Source organism: Chiloscyllium plagiosum, chromosome 13, assembly GCF_004010195.1.
Source record: "Chiloscyllium plagiosum isolate BGI_BamShark_2017 chromosome 13, ASM401019v2, whole genome shotgun sequence".
NCBI lineage: Eukaryota > Metazoa > Chordata > Chondrichthyes > Orectolobiformes > Hemiscylliidae > Chiloscyllium > Chiloscyllium plagiosum.
Window position 1 is genome coordinate 14,526,814 of NC_057722.1, and position 10,015 is coordinate 14,536,828.

The 10,015-nt window shown below is 39.9% G+C and overlaps 1 long non-coding RNA gene across 1 annotated transcript; it reads left to right on the forward strand.

Annotated features, from left to right (window-relative positions):
* The first annotated feature begins 2,613 nt into the window (after positions 1–2,613).
* LOC122555782 lies at positions 2,614–7,040 on the forward strand. The gene is made up of 3 exons (XR_006313363.1): positions 2,614–2,738; positions 4,415–4,950; positions 5,313–7,040. It is a non-coding gene; the product is annotated as an uncharacterized LOC122555782 (long non-coding RNA).
* The last annotated feature ends 2,975 nt before the right edge of the window (positions 7,041–10,015 follow it).

The window sequence follows — 10,015 nt, forward strand, 5'->3', positions numbered from 1 at the left end:
TCTCCAATCCCATATTTGCATGGATATTTTTATGCACAAAGATCTAGTTCATTAATAAACATCAAGATAAGTAAGATTCCAAAACCAACCCCTGAGGAGCTCCACTTCAATCCTTCTGTCAGTCATAGAAAAATCAATCTATGAACCTTGCTGATTGTTTCCTACCCCTCAGCCAGTTTTGTATCCACATACCTGCAGTCCTGTTTATTCCATGACCCATAACTGTTCTCACAAGTCTCTTGGACGAAAGTCTACCAAATGCCTTTTGAAAATTCATGTACACCATATCAACAGCATTATCCTCATCAACTTTCTCTATTATCTCTTCAATAAATGCAACAAGTCAGTAAAACACTATTTTCCACTATAAATTCGGTGCTGGATTTTCTCAACTCATTTTTCCATGTGATTAATAACTTTATCCCAAACATTTGTTCTGAAAAGTTTCCCGAGCACTGAAGTTAAATTGCTCTGGAACTGCTGGGCATATCTTTGCATCTCTTTTCTGAACATGGGAGTAACTTTTGCAATTTTTCAGTTATGCAGCACCACCTCTGAGTCTATGAAAGACTTATTATCAGCTCCTTTGCAATTTCTACTGTCACATTGTTCAATAATCTTGCTTGCATCTCATCCAGCCCTGGTGTCATATTAGCTTTATGTACCACCAGCTTATCCAATACCTCCTTTGTCTGAACCGTTCTAGTGACAGTTTTCTCTTCTGTTAGAATGGCCTAGGCACCATCTTCTTTAGAACATAGAACATAGAATAGGACATAGAAAAATACAGCGCAGTACAGGCCCTTTGGCCCTCGATGTTGCGCTGATCCAAGCCCACCTAACCTACACTAGCTCACTATCCTCCATATGCCTATCCAATGCCCGTTTAAATGCCCATAAAGAGGGAGAGTCCACCACTGCTACTGGCAGGGCATTCCATGAACTCACGACTCGCTGAGTAAAGAATCTACCCCTAACATCTGTCCATACCTACCACCCCTTAATTTAAAGCCAATAAAGTTTCAACTTTGATCTCCAGCATCTGCAGACCTCACTTTCTCCTCGACCAAAACTGCACACAATACTCCAGATGCGGCCGCTCCAGAGTTTTATACAACTGCATCATGACCTCAGGACTCCGGAACTCAATTCCTCTACCAATAAAAGCCAGTACGCCATATGCCTTCCTCACCGCACTATTTACCTGGGTGGCAACTTTCAGAGATCTGTGTACATGGACACCAAGATCCCTCTGCTCATCCACACTACCAAGTATCCGACCATTAGCCCCGTACCCCATCTTTTTGTTATTCTTCCCAAAGTGAATCACCTCACATTTAGCTACATTGAATTCCATTTGCCACCTTTCTGCCCAGCTCTGCAGCTTCTCTATATCCTGCTGTAACCTGCCACATCCTTCCTCACTGTCAACAACTCCAACGGCTTTCGTATCATCCGCAAACTTGCTCACCCAACTTTCTAACCCCTCCTCCAGGTCATTTATAATAATGACAAACAGCAATGGTCCCAAAACTGATCCTTGCGGAACACCGCTAGTGATGGCACTCCAAGATGAACCTTTACCATCAACTACTACCCTCTGTCTTCTTCCAGCCAGCCAATTCCTAATCCAGACCTTCAACTCACCCTCCATGCCATACCTCCGTAGTTTTTGCAGTAGCCTTCCATGGGGAACCTTATCAAACGCCTTACTAAAATCCGTATACACCACATCTACCGCTTTACCCTTGTCTACCTCCTTAGTCACCTTCTCAAAGAATTCAATAAGGTTTGTGAGGCACGACCTGCCCTTCACAAAACCATGCTGACTATCCTTGATCACATTATTCCTATCCAGATGTTCATAAATCCTATCCCTTACAATTCTCTCTAAGACTTTGCCCACAACAGAAGTGAGACTCACCGGCCTATTGGTAAAGACAGATGCAAAGTAATCATTCAATACCTCAGCCACATCCCTGCCTCCAAACGTAATCCCCCTTTTGGTCTCTAATCAGCTCGACTACTCCTTTTACTGTTTATGTACCTATGGAAGATGCTGCAGTCCTTCTTTGTTTAGCTGCAAGCCTTTCTTAATAATTTGTCTTTATTACTGTTTGAATTTTCACACCCTTTCTGTATTCAGCTTGATTGTCAAATGCATTTCCTACCTGATACTTAACATAAATACAATTCTTATTCTTTATCGGAACCTGTATCTATCTTATCATGCAGGGAGCTCTAAGTTTGCTTGCCATGTCTTTCCCTTTTGAAAGAATGTACTTGAACCATCTCCTTTTTGAAAGCGTAGTTCATTGTTTGGCTTTTTCCTAACCTCTGTCATCTGTCTGTGACCCAGTTCCACTCTTGCCCCATTTATTTATTCTTAGTCTGGATTTTCCTTTCTGCTTTTCTACCCTCATCCTAAATCTTATTTTGCAGTGATCACTGTCCTTTAAATGCTTTCCCAATGAAACTTACTTGACTGGCTTCTGAGGAAGGCTCACTCAACCTGAAATATTTCCTCTGATTTCTTTCCAAAGATGCTGCCAGACCTGCTGATGTTTTCTAGCTATTTCTATTTTTGTCTGTGACTTGGCCCAGCTCATTGCCAAACAGTTCCCGCTTTTGTTTTGGCCTGGCTACGTACTGTTGAGGGAAGTCCTTCTGAATTCGATGATTTGGACTGCTTAGCCCCCACTGATGTTTACACTACCACCATCCCCACTCTTATTCAGGTAACTAAGTCCCTGATTATAACTACTCTATGATGTTTGCTCCTCCATGTAATTTGTTCCTCTAAATCCTTCACACTTGTTGGTGATGTACAGTCCACACCATGTGATGTAACTGCAGAAATTTTATTCTAAGGGCACAATCTTCTCAGGCCCTGAATGACATGAGAAATGGTGGATAAATCAGGTGACAATCCAATAAGGCTGTTCTTGAACTGGAGACTGGAAAATCTCATTTACAAACAAAGTCCCAGATTTTGGATGAGATTCTTGCTAGTGAGCAGTGAGATACCTATTAAATGATGATTGTTTCTTCCTAGTATTCTCATTATTACTTAGTCCTCTCATTCACATGCAGTCTCTCATTCTACTGCTGGCCAGTTAGACACTAGAAAGCAGAAATGCCTGAAATGAGAACTCCAGTTTGTTCCTCTGGACCTACATCTGGGATTCCTAGCACCAGGGCATACACTGTGAGCAGCAATAACTCACATCCACTGTCCACAGAAATTGGCACCTAATGTATACCAGTCTCTTCACAGTTCAAAACATACCAGCATATCTCATTGTAATGTAAGGACACTTTGCCGACCCTTAACTCATGAATTGGACCAGGCTTCATCTCAGGCATCCTCATTCGCTCTCATGAGCACTCACTCACTTCAATCCTACTTTGATACACACAGCATCCCTCCCTTTTATACCAGCTATCTCCTCAACCAGAACTAACAGGCTCACAGTACTTATGTCCTGCCTTGCCTTTTAGTGCAGACTTGAAGCCAAGCAGCTTGTCCTGGTTGTTAGTTGTTGTGTCGCTGTAGTCTTACGAGACCAAAGGGGCTGGTCTCTCATTACAGAGAAGTGACTGATGTGGATTTAACCTGAGGGCTACCATACCTCAGGCGAGGGAAGAGGTTAAGAAGGAGAGCCCTTCATGGTAACTTCAAACTGGTGATGGGAATTGAACCCACACTGTTGGTGTCACATTGCTCTGAAAGCCAACAATCCAGTCAACTGAGCTAAACCGATCCCTAGTTGTTAGTACTCACTAGTCAAGGGGTTGGACATGATGCTGTACTATATCGTGCTATCTCAAACTCACCATGTACTGTGTGACAGCAGATTTAATGGCAAATGTACTGCATGAGCTTCAAGCAAGCAGCCATGCCTCAAAGTTTAAAAGGAGTAATCCTCAGTCAAGCCAAGAGCAACACACTACAGGATCCGAGCATAGTAAGTCAAGAGCAACCTCTGATCTGAATGCAGTAGCTTTGACATAGCTGCTTGGGTAGGCACAGTCAGAATCTTCTCATAGATTGACATGAGGAGCTGAATATCATCCATTTTGACTCTTTTTGTCCTAACGTGGTCAGCTTTCTCCTAGATTAAGAGAAAGAAAAGGAGTAAGATGAAACTGACATTGCTGTTATTGCTAATACAAGTAGAGGAGATGTGATTGTATCCCATGTAACTGAGTGGGCAGCACAAAGGCCATGCAGAGTTAATCAGCTGAGGGGTATTGGGTGGAGAAAAGCAAGTGAGCAAAGATCTTGCAGATAATGGTGAAAGTGGGAGAGCACGGACGTTGGTGAAAGATGTGTGCAGTAGCTGAGAAATGATGGTGGCACCCACGTTAGTGGTACAGAGTCTCATTGACTTTCTTCGTACATTTTCTCCAGGCAGCTGAGCTCACACTTACTTGGATGGTAGGATGTGCCAGGGTAATAGCCTCCTCTTCCAGTCCTGGGTGAAGTGGACATCTCTCCTTGCCACTTGGACTTCCAGATCCCTGTCTGAAAAGCAGGGTGCCAAAGTCTATGCTAAATGGGAAAGCAAAGCTTGAAGACCTGAATAAAGTGTAAATCCACAAAAAAAAGCAAAGTAACGCAGAGAAACTGTGAGCATCCAAGGAAGCACAAAATAAGTAAGCATTAAGGAAGCAGGAGCAGAGCATTGATGTGTGCCTGGTTCTCCTGCGTGAGATGATTGCTTGTTCCTGGTGACAGCATTGCAATGAAAGCCATTGGTGATCTCCAAAGTGCAGTAATAAAATGCTGAAGCATAGTTTATATGAGTCTGAGATGTGCCATGATGATGCTGATGCTTTACCAACACCAACCTCACTAAGCAGACGGTGTAGGCAGTCGCTGCCATTGGAGTGTACCTTGCAGAATGCCAGCCAAAATGCTTGCCCTTGGTAACCTGCAGTCCCCAGGTAACTGTTCTCCCTTTCAATCAGGGATTGGAACTGTCTAGTTTGTCTCTGCTACCTGGGAAAGAAACAGCCTGCATATAAATGAGGTAAAATTAGATCTCAGCAAGATGTAAATACATGGTCACTATTAATTAACTACATGCAACTCATTAGTGAGATTCTCATCGAGCTGTTAAAATCTTATGTGGAAAATCAGATTACGTTTCTCAATGTCAAGCACTTCATTTTGCCCATCATTTACTGTATTATCCCAAGTGTCTCATGTTGTTCAGAGAGTGAGAAAATTCAGCTCAGTCACTCTTTCTTTCCACAGATCAGTCTGATTTGCTGAGTATTTCCATAACCTTCTGTTTTTATTTCAGATTTCTATTATTATTACTCCCTACTGCCTGCAAGTACAAGATGCAGGGTACGATGGAATGTGGGCACATTGTTCTGATGGCACCACATTATCAACTCTGCCCTATAATGGAACAAGATTGGCTTCCTGTCCTTCAGCTTCCACCTGGTGTTTTGACCATTGATAATGCGCCATGAAGGTCAATGCCCCCTGTTCTGGTTGCAGTTATGTTGCATTTATTCCATCACAATCTAGTATTTTAACATAAGTGGATGGCTACAAGGTGACAAAGGCTTCAAGTAGCACTTAAAGCACTGCAGGTTTGCTTTATGTAGATACATGAGTGCAATGCACACAGCAATCTTAATAATGAGCAGGCAGTGCGAATATAGCATTGAATGGACATGACATAATTGACCAAGGTGGCTCCACCTACATATTTTTGAGGGCTATCTAATTTAGCCCCTATGGTCATTGATGTCTAACATGGATTGGTATCTATTCCATATAAAATGATTAGCAGGGAGATGGGTTTCTTCAATTTGATCATATAATCTCAGGCAAGATGATGTTTAAATCTGTCTTAATCATTTGAAAGTTCTCCTGACATTGCTCCACATCCAATTACTGATTTTCCACTTTATATCACAAAATATTTCTGTTCAACGTCCTGCTCAGATGAAGAGTCAACTAGACTCGAAATGTTAACTTGCTCTGTCTCCAAGGTTGTTGCCTGACTTGCTGTGATCTTCAACATTTTTTGGGGGTTTCAGCCTAGTATACTGTAATCTAATCTCACCAACATCCTTCAGTCCTACTCATCCTTTCCCCTTGAATGATCTGAGGATCAGCATTCACTGGCCCTTCTCCATCTTATGATCAACAATTGTTGTGAACAATGCTTCTGCCTAAGAATAGATATCGCAGCAATCATCTCATGAACATGTCATATTACTAATTTGTTACTGTGATTGAAATTATAACTTTAACAGTGGGTGAAGTGCCTGGCTTGTCTCGAATAATAAGTATTCAAAAAGTGCAGGGTAAAAGTGCCAAAAAAATCTGAAATAAATGTAGTGTGTGATGGAAGCACAGAACAAAGTCAGCCTGCATCTGAAAATTAAAAAATGTGTTTAACATTTTGGGCATATCGTCACAAACCACTGAAATATTCAACTCAAACATTTTACCTGATTCAGAAGCCGAACACCATCTGTACAATTTTCAGTATTATTTAATTCATCAATCTGTCTGTCCATTAACAATGATATAAAAGTAACACTTCATTCACTCTGATCAGTAAAATGTTATCGCAATTTCTGATTGCACAGAAGTAGCTGTTTGGTGTAACACCAAATGATAATCAACAGTGGTGCCTTTAACTTTCAACTTTTAATTTGCTGAAATTAGATGTATTGATTTTGAAATTGTTTCTGAAGGTTTGATGAATTATATCGAAGTTATCTTAAAGTTAGGAGTTATTATTTATAATTAATTTGCTGACATCTCCGTGTAGGCACTAAACCTTTTATGTCTAATCTCATGCTGGCATGTATTATTTAGTTAAGATCAGAGGAGATCTTGAATTGTTAGCTCTTGGCTGAGTTTATGTCCTGCAGTAGATGAATCTACTGGCTAAATGTGAAGGGATGCTTTCATGAACTATGGAAGAGAAGCTCTGGTCAAGATCCAAGTATCTATACACTATGCAACATTTTCAAATTGTAGACCAGAAATTATGTAGACAGTCCACCACACTTGACGACATTGGTGTAAATACTGGTTCTGATTAAAGCTGAGAATCTTGGTTCTGAGAAATATTGTATCTCAGTAATTAAAACAGATAGGATATCACACATTGGTTTTCTTTGAACTGAAGAAAAATTGGTTCTTCTTCAATAATTTTTAAAAAGCTGAATAGAATTGAATTGATTGATCGGAATCACCTAGGACTATGCATTGCAGAGTTCTTTTTAGAAGTGGTATTTATCTTGCCTTGTGATCTTTTCTTCAAGCTTTGAATAATAGGCTTCACACAGACAAAAACCAATACTGTCCTTCTTGGATATTTTTAAAAGAATAGTTATTTAAACTTCTCTAAAAGTATAAAATTGTTGCAAACTACAAATGAAAGACATTTGGAATAAAAAATTTGAAAGGACAGAACTGTAATTAGGGAGTCCCACCATTTTATGGGTGCACTGACCTAGCTTCATACCTGGAGAGTAGTGTTGTCACGATAGAAAAGCAAAATATTGCAAATGCCAGAAATCTGAAATTTAAAAACAAACAAACATGCTGGATACACTGAGCAGATCATGCAGTATCTGCGACATTGCATCTCGCTTTACAGTTGCTGGCTGACCTCCTGAGTAGGGCCCCTTCAGGCACTCTGCCTATATTCCTGATGAAGGCATTTGCCCGAAATATCGATTTTACTGCTCCTTGGATGCTGCCTGAACTGCTGTGCTCTTCCAGCACCATTAATTCAGAATCTGGTTTCCAGCATCTGCAGTCATTGTTTTACTCCCTGACCTCCTGAGTAATATAAGTATTTTTTTTCACTTCAGAAACAACTTCATCTTTTACTTGTGCACCAGAAAAGAGACAGTCATAGTTCTAGTAGAATACTGGAACATTGAGTTGCTTTTTGCAGAGGATGGGGAGGGTGTGGACAACATGATTGATTTTAAAAGAAACAAAATCTAAGCCTCTACGTATATTAAACCCTTCTTGAGGCCAATAACACTTCCTGCTCGCAGCAAACATGAGATGTGCACAAAAATTGTCATAAATGCCTCTCGATTCCCCCACACGTAGCCTCAGATCTTGGTAAGAACTTGGAAGACAGCCAGATGCCCACAAAAGAAAATTGGTCAAAAAGTTTTAAATATTTGGGTTCAAACCAAAGACCAGGATCCTTTTCTCACTGGGATGGGATAGTGTTGCACTTCCCCACTCATTGATTTACAGATTTTTTTTTTGAATTTCCAATCAGACAAGCAAAAGAATTCAAAAACTGAATGGAAAACTAATCATTTTGTTATGCTATAGCTGGTCCAAAAGCATTCTTGAAAATTGAACAAAATGTTCATTGGAAGACGGGCACGTCTGTTTAAATCGTACTCAAAATCTCACGCTTTCTAAGTGCAGCTGCAGGGGAAACTATTCCGGGAGGTACACATACTGCACTTTTAGGTCAATCTTGTTAAGGGTATGCGTTGATATATTCCAAACTTGATGTATTTCTGTGGAAATTTCGAGGTTGCTAAATTCTACAGGGTGCTGTATTTGCAATGCAGAAGCACTGTCATGCAATCCGTCTGCTTTTAATGATCATTGCTCAGTTCTTTGTCTACAAAAATTGACAAGCAATTTCAATTGTACAGCAGCTGTTCTCATGTGTTTCTGAGCTGTTGGCCTTCAGCATATTTATGAAGTGTTTATTGGCATCTTTGCATAACAGCTAATTGTGTAACTTTTTTTTATTTTAGCATCAATTTTACTGTCACAAGTTTCATGTACTTCTGACAGGCGCGTTTTTGTTAAATGAATTATTTGGTATAAAAAGATTGCTAATTGGATATCAAGGGGATTGTGTAAACCTGAATAAAAACTTCAGGTCTTATGATGCCACTCTGTACAGAATAATTTTCTTCAACCTGAATGATCTGTATTTTGCAATATTTAAAATGGATGGTACTACTGTCCTTAACACAAAACTACAATCAAATGCCTGCAAAACCAGTGACAATAATGCTATTAGTTAATGCATCCACATTTTTTAGCTTCCAAAATCTAATGGCAAGACTAAGCTAACAAGCTGTTCCTTTTATGGAAATTTAATTATTGCAAGAAGACCAAATTAACATGACCTCTGACATGATTTGGTCGTCAAAGTGACCTTTGATGCATGAATTATTGATGCATGAGAACAAAAGGCTCAATGCTACAGCTATCCATAAATTGAATCCTCCTTTATACCATACACTCTCTGTTATTATATGTTTAGCTCCCTTCTTTGGGAAGATGTGAGTCTCAGATGTGCAGGAAAAATTCAGTCCACTGCTTTACATGGCTATACCTTCAGCTGGCAATCTAGAAGACTTAGGTCCTCAATTTAGGTTTGGAGGTATTGAGAAGTTCAGAGGCATCTCTAGATAACATTTCATATAAAATGGAAAGAAGGGCAAGAAAAGACCAGAAAGCAATATATCCAGATATCTGAACCTCGTTCTGTAACTAATGGCATAACCTTTTCTTATGCATTCTTCAGTGTTGCAAACGAATTCAGCATTTATTGTCCTGGGTAGTCCTAGGTACAACTGGATAGCTTGCTAGGTCACTTTGAAGGTCAACTAGGTTGAAGTGAGACAGTCATCAGATATATGTCAGCCTAGATTTCTGAATAGAATTGTAAGTGTCATTTGGGATTTTACAGCATTGCAACAGCTTTGCGGGCAGTTTTACTAATACTAGCTTTTTGTTTCCAGATTTATTTTTGAAATTAATTCAAATTTTCAAGCTGCCAAGGTGTTATTTGAACTAGTGTTCCCTGGATTATGAATTTAATAGCATAACAACTGCACTGCTGTGCTTGTGAATGTTGGACATAAATGCTGGCAATGAGAATGGATCAGGAAGGTACAAGATTGCAGAACTAAAAGTAGATTGAGTAAGAAAAGCATAGGAAGATGAGTTGTTGCTGTTTTGTTCCTGAAAATC